Source organism: Artemia franciscana, unplaced genomic scaffold (assembly GCF_032884065.1).
Source record: "Artemia franciscana unplaced genomic scaffold, ASM3288406v1 Scaffold_1091, whole genome shotgun sequence".
Taxonomy (NCBI): domain Eukaryota; kingdom Metazoa; phylum Arthropoda; class Branchiopoda; order Anostraca; family Artemiidae; genus Artemia; species Artemia franciscana.
Genome location: NW_027062739.1, coordinates 145,856 through 158,166, shown reverse-complemented (window position 1 = coordinate 158,166; position 12,311 = coordinate 145,856).

Genomic DNA, 12,311 nt, shown 5'->3' with positions numbered 1-12,311 from the left:
TCTTTACCATGTGCAATCATAAAATAGTCTAATATCTTCATTTTTTCCACGGACGTAGCTATTACCCCCCGAAAACTAAAACTTTTGAAATAGGAAAAAGAGCCTTTAATCACATTCTTTACCATTTGCAATCATAGAATAGTCTAATATCTTCATTTTTTCCACTGACGTAGCTATTACCCCCAAAAACTAAAACTTTTGAAATAGGAAAAGAGCCTTAATCACATCACATTTTTAATATCTTCATTTTTTCCACGGACGTAGCTATTACCCCCGAAAACTAAAACTTTTGAAATAGGAAAAGAGCCTTTAATCACATTCTTTACCTTTTGCAATCATAAAATAGTCTAATATCTTCATTTTTTCCACGGACGTAGCTATTACCCCCGAAAACTAAAACTTTTGAAATAGGAAAAGAGCCTTTAATCACATTCTTTACCATTGCAATCATAAATAGTCTAATATCTTCATTATTTCCAACGGACGTAGCTATTACCCCCGAAAACTAAAACTTTTGAAATAGGAAAAGAGCCTTTAATCACATTCTTTACCATTTGCAATCATAAAATAGTCTAATATCTTCATTTTTTCCACGGACGAAGCTATTACCCCCGAAAACTAAAACTTTTGAAATAGGCAAAGAGCCTTTAATCACATTCTTTACCATTTGCAATCATAAAATTGTCTAATATCTTCATTTTTTCCACATACGTAGCTATTACCCCCAAAAACTAAAACTTTTGAAATAGGAAAAGAGCCTTTAATCACATTCTTTACCATGCGCAATCATAAAATAGTCTAATATCTTCATTTTTTTCCACAGACGTAGCTATTACCCCCGAAAACTAAAACTTTTGAAATAGGGAAAGAAGCTTTAATCACATTCTTTACCATGTGCAATCATGAAATAGTTTAATATCTTCATTTTTTCCACGGACGTAGCTATTACCCTCGAAAACTAAAACTTTTGAAATAGGAAAAGAGCCTTTAATCACATCTTTACCATTGCAATCATAAAATAGTCTAATATCTTCATTTTTTTCCACAGACGTAGCTATTACATCCAAATTTAAAACTTTTGAAATAGGAAAAGAGCCTTTAATCACATTCTTTACCATTTGCAATCATAAAATAGTCTAATATCTTCATTTTTTCCACGGACGAAGCTATTACCCCGAAAACTAAAACTTTTGAAATAGGAAAAGAGCCTTTAATCACATTCTTTACCATATGCAATCAAAAAATAGTCTAATATCTTCATTTTTTCCACAGACGTAGCTATTATCCCCAAAAAACTAAAACTTTTAAAATAGGTAAAGAGCCTTTAATCACATTCTTTACCATGCGCAATCATAAAATAGTCTAATATCTTCATTTTTTCCACAGACGTAGCTATTACCCCCGAAAACTAAAACTTTTGAAATAGGAAAAGAGCCTTTAATCACATTCTTTACCATGTGCAATCATGAAATAGTTTAATATCTTCATTTTTTCCACGGACGTAGCTATTACCCCCGAAAACTAAAACTTTTGAAATAGGAAAAGAGCCTTTAATCACATTCTTACCATTTGCAATCATAAAATAGTCTAATATCTTCATTTTTTCCATGGACGAAGCTATTACCCCCGAAAACTAAAACTTTTGAAATAGGAAAAGAGCGTTTAATCACATTCTTACCATGTGCAATCATAAAATAGTCTAATATCTTCATTTTTTCCACAGACGTAGCTATTACCCCCGAAAACTAAAACTTTTGAAATAGGAAAAGAGCCTTTAATCACATTCTTTACCATGTGCAATCATGAAATAGTTTAATATCTTCATTTTTTCCAACGGACGTAGCTATTACCCCGAAAACTAAAACTTTTGAAATAGGAAAAGAGCCTTTAATCACATTCTTTACCATTTGCAATCATAAAATAGTCTAATATCTTCATTTTTTCCACGGACGAAGCTATTACCCCGAAAACTAAAACTTTTGAAATAGAAAAAGAGCCTTTAATCAATTCTTTGCCATTTGCAATCATAAAATAGTCTAATTTCTTCATTTTTTCCACTGACGTAGCTATTACCCCCGAAAACTAAAACTTTTAAATAGGAAAAGAGCCTTTAATCACATTTTTTACCATGTGCAATCATAAAATAGTCTAATATCTTCATTTTTTCCACGGACGTAGCTATTACCCCCAGAAACTAAAACTTTTGAAAATAAAAAAGAGCCTTTAATCACATTCTTTACCATTTACAATCATAAAATAGTCTAATATCTTCATTTTTTCCATGACGTAGTTATTGCCCCCGAAAACTAAAACTTTTAAAATAGGCAAAGAGCCTTTAATCACATTCTTTACCATGCGCAATCATAAAATAGTCTAATATCTTCATTTTTTCCACGGACGTAGCTATTATCCCCGAAAACTAAAACTTTTGAAATAGGAAAAGAGCCTTTAATCACATTCTTTACCATTGCAATCATAAAATAGTCGAATGTCTTCATTTTTCCACAGACGTAGCTATTACCCGAAACTAAAACTTTTGAAATAGGAAAAGAGCCTTTAATCATATTCCTTACCATTTGCAATCATAAAATAGTCTAATATCTTCATTTTTTCCACGGACGTAAATATTACCCCCGAAAACTAAAACTTTTGAAATAGGAAAAGAGCCTTTAATCACATTCTTTACCATGCGCAATCATAAAATAGTCTAATATCTTCATTTTTTCCACAGACGTAGCTATTACCCCGAAAACTAAAACTTTTGAAATAGGAAAGAGCCTTTAATCACATTCTTTACCATGTGCAATCATAAAATAGTCTAATATCTTCATTTTTTCCACGGACGTAGCTATTACCCTCGAAAACTAAAACTTTTGAAATAGGAAAAGAGCCTTTAATCACATCTTTACCTTTAGCAATCATAAAATAGTCTAATAACTTCATTTTTTTCCAAGACGTAGCTATTACCTAAAATAAAACTTTTGAAATAGGAAAAGAGCCTTTAATCACATTCTATACCATTTGCAATCATAAAATAGTTTAATATCTTCATTTTTTCCACGGACGTAGCTATTACCCCCGAAAACTAAAACTTTTGAAATAGGAAAAGAGCCTTTAATCACATTCTTTACCATTTGCAATCATAAAATAGTCTAATATCTTCATTTTTTCCACAGACGTAGCTATTACCCCCGAAAACTAAAACTTTTGAAATAGGAAAAGAGCCTTTAATCACATTCTTTACCATGTGCAATCATAAAATAGTCTAATATCTTATTTTTTCCACGGACGTAGCTATTACCCCAAAAACTAAAAATTTAAAATAGGCAAAGAGCCTTTAATCACATTCTTTACCATGCGCAATCATAAAATAGTCTAATATCTTCATTTTTTCCACACGTAGCTATTACCCCCGAAAACTAAAACTTTTGAAATAGGAAAAGAGCCTTTAATCACATTCTTTACCATTTGCAATCATGAAATAGTTTAATATCTTCATTTTTTCCACGGACGTAGCTATTACCCCTGAAAACTAACACTTTTGAAATAGGAAAAGAGCCTTTAATCACATTCTTTACCATTTGCAATCATAAAATAGTCTAATATCTTAATTTTTTCCATGGACGTAGCTATTACCCCCGAAAACTACAACTTTTGAAATAGGAAAAGAGCCTTTAATCACATTCTTTACCATGTGCAATCATAAAATAGTCTAATATCTTCATTTTTTCCACAGACGTAGCTATTACCCCCGAAAACTAAAACTTTTGAAATAGAAAAGAGCCTTTAATCACATTCTTTACCATTTGCAATCATAAAATAGTTTAATATCTTCATTTTTTCCACGGACGTAGCTATTACCCCCGAACACTAAAACTTTTTAAATAGGAAAAGAGCCTTTAATCACATTTTTTACCATGTGCAATCATAAAATAGTCTAATATCTTCATTTTTTCCACGGACGTAGCTATTAGCCCCAAAAACTAAAACTTTTGAAATAGAAAAAGAGCCTTTAATCACATTCTTTACCATTTACAATCATAAAATAGTCTAATATCTTCATTTTTTCCTGTACGTAGCTATTGCCCCCCAGAAACTAAAACTTTTAAAATAGGAAAAGAGCCTTTAATCACATTCTTTACCAGGCGCAATCATAAAATAGTCTAATATCTTATTTTTTCCACAGACGTAGCTATTACCCCCGAAAACTAAAACTTTTGAAATAGGAAAAGAGCCTTTTAATCACATTCTTTACCATGCTGCAATCATAAAATGGTCTAATATCTTCATTTTTCCACTGACGTAGCTATTACCCCCGAAAACTAAAACTTTTGAAATAGGAAAAGAGCCTTTAATCACATTCTTTACCATTACAATCATAAAATAGTCTAATATCTTCATTTTTTCCACAGACGTAGCTATTACCCCCGAAAACTAAAACTTTTGAAATAGGAAAAGAGCTTTAATCACATTTTTACCATGTGCAATCATGAAATAGCAATATCTTCATGTAACGTATCATGAAAACTAAAACTTTTGAAATAGGAAAAGAGCCTTTAATTACATTCTTTACCATGTGCAATCATAAAATAGTCTAATATCTTCATTTTTTCCACAGAAGTAGCTATTACCCCCGAAAACTAAAACTTTTGAAATAGGAAAAGAGTCTTTAATCACATTCTTTACCATGCGCAATCATAAAATAGTCTAATATCTTCTTTTTTTCCACAGACGTAGCTATTACCTCGAAAACTAAAACTTTTGAAATAGGAAAAGAGCCTTTAATCACATTCTTTACCATGCAATCATAAAATAGTCTAATATCTTCATTTTTCCACGGACGTAGCTATTACCCCCGAAAACTAAACTTTTAAATAGGAAAAGAGCCTTTAATCACATTCTTTACCATGTGCAATCATAAAATAGTCTAATATCTTCATTTTTTCCACGGACATAGCTATTACCCCCGAAAACTAAAACTTTTGAAATAGGAAAAGAGCCTTTAATCACTTCTTTACCATTTGCAATCATAAAATAGTCTAATATCTTCATTTTTTCCACGGACGTAGCTATTACCCCCAAAAACTAAAACTTTTGAAATAGGAAAAGAGCCTTTAATCACATTCTTTACCATGGCAATCATAAAATAGTCTAATATCTTCATTTTTCCAAGGACGTAGCTATTACCCCCGAAAACAAAAAATTTTGAAATAGGAAAAGAGCCTTTAATCACATTCTTTACCATTTGCAATCATAAAATAGTCTAATATCTTCATTTTTTCCACGGACTTAGCTATTACCCCCGAAAACTAAAACTTTTAAAATAGGAAAAGAGCCTTTAATCACATTCTTTACCATGTGCAATCAATAAAATAGTCTAATATCTTCATTTTTTTCCACGGACGTAGCTATTACCCCCGAAAACTAAAATTTTGAAATAGGAAAAGAGCCTTTAATCACATTCTTTACCATGTGCAATCATAAAATAGTCTAATATCTTCATTTTTTCCACGGACGTATCTATTACCCCCAAAAACTAAAACTTTTGAAATAGGAAAAGAGCCTTTAATCACATTCTTTACCTTTTGCAATCATAAAATAGTCTAATATCTTCATTTTTTCCACGGACGAAGCTATTACCCCCGAAAACTAAAACTTTTAAAATAGGAAAAGAGCCTTTAATCACATTCTTTACCATTTGCAATCATAAAATAGTCCAATATCTTCATTTTTCCCACGGACGTAGCTATTACCCTCGAAAACTAAAACTTTTGAAATAGGAAAAGAGCCTTTAATCACATTCTTTACCATGCGCAATCATAAAATAGTCTAATATATTCATTTTTCCATGGACGTAGCTATTACCCCCGAAAACTAAAACTTTTGAAATAGGAAACGAGCCTTTAATCAGATTCTTTACCATGTGCAATCATGAAATAGTTAAATATCTTCATTTTTTCCACAGACGTAGCTATTACCCCCGAAAACTAAAACTTTTGAAATAGGAAAAGAGCCTTTAATCACATTTTTACCATTTGCAATCATAAAATAGTCTAATATCTTCATTTTTTCCACGGACGAAGCTATTACCCCCGAAAACTAAAACTTTTGAAATAGGAAAAGAGCCTTTAATCACATTCTTTACCATTTGCAATCATAAAACAGTCCAATATCTTCATTTTTCCCACGGACGTAGCTATTACCCTCGAAAACTAAAACTTTTGAAATAGGAAAAGAGCCTTTAATCACATTCTTTACCATGCGCAATCATAAAATAGTCTAATATCTTCATTTTTTCCACGGACGTAGCTATTACCCCCGAAAACTAAAACTTTTGAAATAGGAAAAGAGCCTTTAATCACATTTTTACCATGTGCAATCATAAATAAGTCTAATATCTTCATTTTTTCCACGGACGTAGCTATTACCCCAAAAACTAAAACTTTTGAAATAGGAAAAAGACCTTAATCACATTCTTTACCATGCGCAATCATAAAATAGTCTAGCTATTACCCCCGAAAACTAAAACTTTTGAAATAGGAAAAGAGCCTTTAATCACATTCTTTACCATTTGCAATCATAAAATAGTCTAATATCTTCATTTTTTCCATGGACGAAGCTATTACCCCCGAAAACTAAAACTTTTGAAATAGGAAAAGAGCCTTTAATCACATTCTTTACCATTTACAATCATAAAATAATCTAATATCTTCATTTTTCCCACGGACGTAGCTATTACCCCCGAAAACTAAAACTTTTGAAATAGGAAAAGAGCCTTTAATCACATTTTTTACCATGTGCAATCATAAAATAGTCTAATATCTTCATTTTTTCCACGGACGTAGCTATTACCCCCGAAAACTGAAACTTTTGAAATAGGAAAAGAGCCTTTAATCACGTTCTTTACAATGTGCAATCATAAAATAGTTTAATATCTTCATTTTTTCCATGGACGAAGCTATTACCCCCGAAAACTAAAACTTTTGAAATAGGAAAAGAGCCTTTAATCACATTTTTACTATATGTAATCATAAAATAGTCTATATCTTCATTTTTTCCACGGACGTAGCTATTACCCCCGAAAACTAAAACTTTTGAAATAGGAAAAGAGCCTTTAATCACACTCTTTACCATGTGCAATCATAAAATAGTCTAATATCTTACATTTTTTCCACGGACGTAGCTATTACCCCCCAAAACTGAAACTTTTAAAATAGGCAAAGAGCCTTTAATTACATTCTTTACCATGTGCAATCATAAAATAGTCTAATATCTTCATTTTTTCCACGGACGTAGCTATTACCCCCAAAAACTAAAACTTTTGAAATAGTCTTCATTTTTTTGAAATAGGAAAAGAGCCTTTAATCACATTCTTTACCATTTGCAATCATAAAATAGTCTAATATCTTCATTTTTCCCACTGACGTAGTTATTACCCCCGAAAACTAAAATTTTTGAAATTGGAAAAGAGCCTTTAATCACATTTTTTCCATCTGCAATCATAAAATGGTCTAATATAGACTATATATAAAATATATAGTCTATATAAAATAGTCTAATATAGTCTAATATAGGCGTTTAATATCTTCATTTTTTCCACGGACGTAGCTATTACCCCCAAAAACTAAAACTTTTGAAATAGGAAAACAGCCTTTAATCACATTCTTTACCATGCGCAATCATAAAATAGTCTAATATCTTCATTTTGTCCACAAACGTAGCTATTACCCCCGAAAACTAAAAATTTTGAAATAGGAAAAGAGCCTCTAATCACATTCTTTACCATTTGCAATCATAAAATAGTCTAATATCTTCATTTTTTTGGATGGAAGAAGCTATTACCCCCGAAAACTAAAGCTTTTAAAATAGGAAAAGAGCCTTTAATCACATTCTTTACCATTTACAATCATAAAATAATCTAATATCTTCATTTTTCCCACTGACGTAGCTATTACCCCCGAAAACTAAAACTTTTGAAATAGGAAAAGAGCCTTTAATCACATTTTTTACCATGTGCAATCATAAAATAGTCTAATATCTTCATTTTTTCCGCGGACGTAGCTATTACCCCCGAAAACTGAAACTTTTAAAATAGGAAAAGAGCCTTTAATCACGTTCTTTACCATGTGCAATCATAAAACAGTCTAATATTTCATTTTTTCCATGGACTTAGCTATTACCCCCGAAAACTAAAACTTTTGAAATAGGAAAAGAGCCTTTAATCACATGTTTTACTATGTGTAATCATAAAACAGTCTAGTATCTTCATTTTTTCCACGGACGTAGCTATTACCCCGAAAACTAAAACTTTTGAAATAGGAAAAGAGCCTTTAATCACATTCTTTACCATGCGCAATCATAAAATAGTCTAATATCTTCATTTTTTCCACGGACGTAGCTTATACCCCCGAAAACTGAAACTTTTTAAATAGGAAAAGAGCCTTTAATGACACTCTTTACCATATGCAATCATGAAATAGTTTAATATCTTCATTTTTTCAACGGACGTAGCTAATACCCCCGAAAACTAAAACTTTTGAAATAGGAAAAGAGCCTTTAATCACATTTTTTACCATTTGCAATCATAAAATAGTCTAATATCTTCATTTTTTCTACGGACGTAGCTATTACCCCCGAAAACTAAAACTTTTGAAATAGTCTTCATTTTTTTGAAATAGGAAAAGAGCCTTTAATCACATTCTTTACCATTTGCAATCATAAAATAGTCTAATATCTTCATTTTTCCCACTGACGTAGTTATTACCCCCGAAAATTTTGAAATTGGAAAAGAGCCTTTAATCACATTTTTTCCATCTGCAATCATAAAATGGTCTAATATAGACTATATATAAAATATATAGTCTATATAAAATAGTCTAATATAGTCTAATATAGGCGTTTAATATCTTCATTTTTTCCACGGACGTAGCTATTACCCCCGAAAACTAAAACTTTTGAAATAGGAAAAGAGCCTTTAATCACATTCTTTACCATTTGCAATCATAAAATAGTCTAATATCTTCATTTTTTCTAAGGACGTAGCTATTACCCTCGAAAACTAGAACTTTTGAAATAGGAAAAGAGCCTTTAATCACATTCTTTACCATTTGTAATCATAAAATAGTCTAATATCTTCATTTTTTTCACGGACGTAGCTATTACCCCCCAAAAACAAAATTTTTAAAACAGGCAAAGAGCCTTTAATCACATTCTTTACCATGCGCAATCATAAAATAGTCCAATATCTTCCTTTTTTCCACAGACTTAGCTATTACCCCCGAAACTAAAACTTTTGAAATAGGAAAAGAGCCTTTAATCACATTCTTTACCATTTGCAACCATAAAATAGTCTAGTATCTTCATTTTTTCCACAGACGTAGCAATTATCCCGATAACTAGAACTTTTGAAATAAGAAAAGAGCCTTTAATCACATTCTTTACCATATGCAATCATAAAATAGTCTAATATCTTCATTTTTTCCACGGACGTAGCTATTACCCCCGAAAACTATAATTTTTGAAATAGGAAAAGAGCCTTTAATCACATTCTTTACCATGCACAATCATGAAATAGTCTAATAACTTCATTTTTTCCACAAACGTAGCTATTACCCACGAAAACTAAAAGTTTTGATATAGGAAAAGAGCCTTTAATCACATTCTTTACCATTTGCAATCATAAATTAGTTTAATATCTTCATTTTTTCCACGGACGTAGCTATTACCCCAAAAAACTAGAACTTTTGAAATAAGAAAAGAGCCTTTAATCACATTCTTTACCATTTGCAATCATAAAACAGTCCAATATCTTCATTTTTTCCACGGACGTAGCTATTACCCTCGAAAACTAAATCTTTTGAAATAGGAAAAGAGCCTTTAATCACATTCTTTACCATGCGCAATCATAAAATAGTCTAATATCTTCATTTTTCCACGGACGTAGCTATTACCCCCGAAAACCAAAATTTTGAAATAGGAAAAGAGCCTTTAATCAGATTCTTTACCATGTGCAATCATGAAATAGTTTAATATCTTCATTCTTTCAACGGACGTAGCTATTACCCCCGAAAACTAAAACTTTTGAAATAGTAAAAGAGCCTTTAATCACATTTTTTACCATTTGCAATCATAAAATAGTCTAATATCTTCACTTTTTTTCCACGGACGAAGCTATTACCCCCAAAAACTAAACTTTTGAAATAGGAAAAGAGCCTTTAATCATATTCTTTACCATGCGCAATCATAAAATAGTCTAATATCTTCATTTTTTCCACGGACGTAGCTTATACCCCCAAAAACTAAAACTTTTGAAATAGGAAAAGAGCCTTTAATCACACTCTTTGCCATACGCAATCATAAAATAGTCTAATATCTTCATTTTTTCCACAGACGTAGCTATTACCCCCGAAAACTAAATTTTTAGAAATAGGAAAAAAGCTTTTAATCACATTCTTTACCATGTGCAGTCATGAAATAGTTTAATATCTTGGAAGCTCGTTAGACTTATACACTTGGAAGCTCGTTAGAGTGATAAGGTGGATTCTAAAGCCTTCACATGGTGAAAGATGTGTTTAAATGAATATTAAGAAAAAACAACAAGTTTTTCAACTCAAAGTAAGCAGCAATATTAATACTCAAAAGAAACAAAATTATTACACATTAAAGGGGGTCCTTCTCTATAATACCTCACTTTTTATACTGAAGTTTTTTAGTATTTATAGCTTTTTCTGTTGTTCAAATTAAACAACCCTGGAGGAGTTTTTAAACGACCCTGGAGAAGCTGCAAGAGTTTTTTTTATAGAATTGGGACAAAAAGTAAAAAAAAATCATTTTTGAAATAATGCCAGGAAATCCGGCTCTCTCTCCTGGGAAAGATCCCTTAGACTATTCAATCCCGGTCAGAATTGATCACTAACGATTATCATTAATATTTCTTCGTTTGCAATTGAGTTGGCAAAGAGAAAGTAAGACAAATAAAAGAAATCATGTAGGAATTCCGGCAAATTCCGTTGGTGTAAAATTTCCCCTAAAAAGTTCAACCCCCACCCCAGGAAATTATCTCCCTATGTGAAATTCTCCCCGTGGGTAATTGCCAAACAGAAAATTCATCCTACCCCCACCCAAAAATGTATGCATTCTTCTCAATAACAAGTCTTATACATAAACAATGGCCAAATTTCATATCTTAAAAATCTTTCTCCAGGGGCTGCGAGGGGTCATGTTATCTCCAATGGCATAGTTAATTGAACTTTCAGCTAGAACTAGCTGAAACAGTGTATGGCTATTTTAAAATTTTCATCGAATGGTTCGGGGAGAAATGGGCGTTGAAGTGGGCTAGCTGCCCTGTAATCTCTTTGGCTGCTCAAAAAGAGCACTGTAAATTTTAATTTCGGGTCAAATTAGCCTTTTGTCGATATTCTAGGGACATTGGTTCGATATGATCACCCATGGGGGAAACAAACCAACAAATAAAGGCGCATAAGTAATCTGTGTTGGCCAAAAATCTTAAATTCTACATTTTTGAAAATGAGAGTTTGAAGCTACTTAAACAGTATTCATTTTTTGTCCTGTGGTGGCACAGTGGATTTGACCTTAGCTTGGTAATACGGAACCCAGAGATCGAATCACGCTGCAGGAATGCACTGCAGGGCCGACACAGGGACCTTAGTAGTCAAGAAGCGTCGTTAATTCTTAAATAATAATAAAATTAAACAGTATTCTCTTTTACGCTGGCTTTGATATTGCGGTTTTCATTAAGATTCCTTGACTTTTAGGGGATGTTTCCCTTTTTTCAAAAATCACGCAAATTTTCTCTGGTTTGAAGCCTTTGATGTGTAAAGTTATATTTGATGAATCTTAGATTTCTGGAATCACCATAATAAGAAAATTGCTTTAATATATCTCAGGTTCGAAGCCTTTGATGGGTAAAGTTAAACTTGATGAATGTTATATATTTTGAATCAGCATGACAAACAAATTGTTTTGATATATCTATTAATACAAAAATTTTGTTTTTAGAATTGTTGGCACTATTTGGCCGTGCTGCTCCTTACTTACAGTTCATTAACACGGTCTTTTTGAAAGTGGACTTTCAAGGAACTCAACTTTAATATGTGACCTAAAATTAGGAAAACAATGGCGGAGAAGTTCAGCAATACTATTGTTCTTCTATAACTCAGCACCACCACAAATTTTCTCAGGTTTGAAGCCTTTGATTTGTCAAGTTAAACTAGATGAATCTTAGATTTCTGGAATCAGCATAATAAGAAAATTGTTTTGCTATATCTCAGGATCGAAGCCTTTGATGGGTA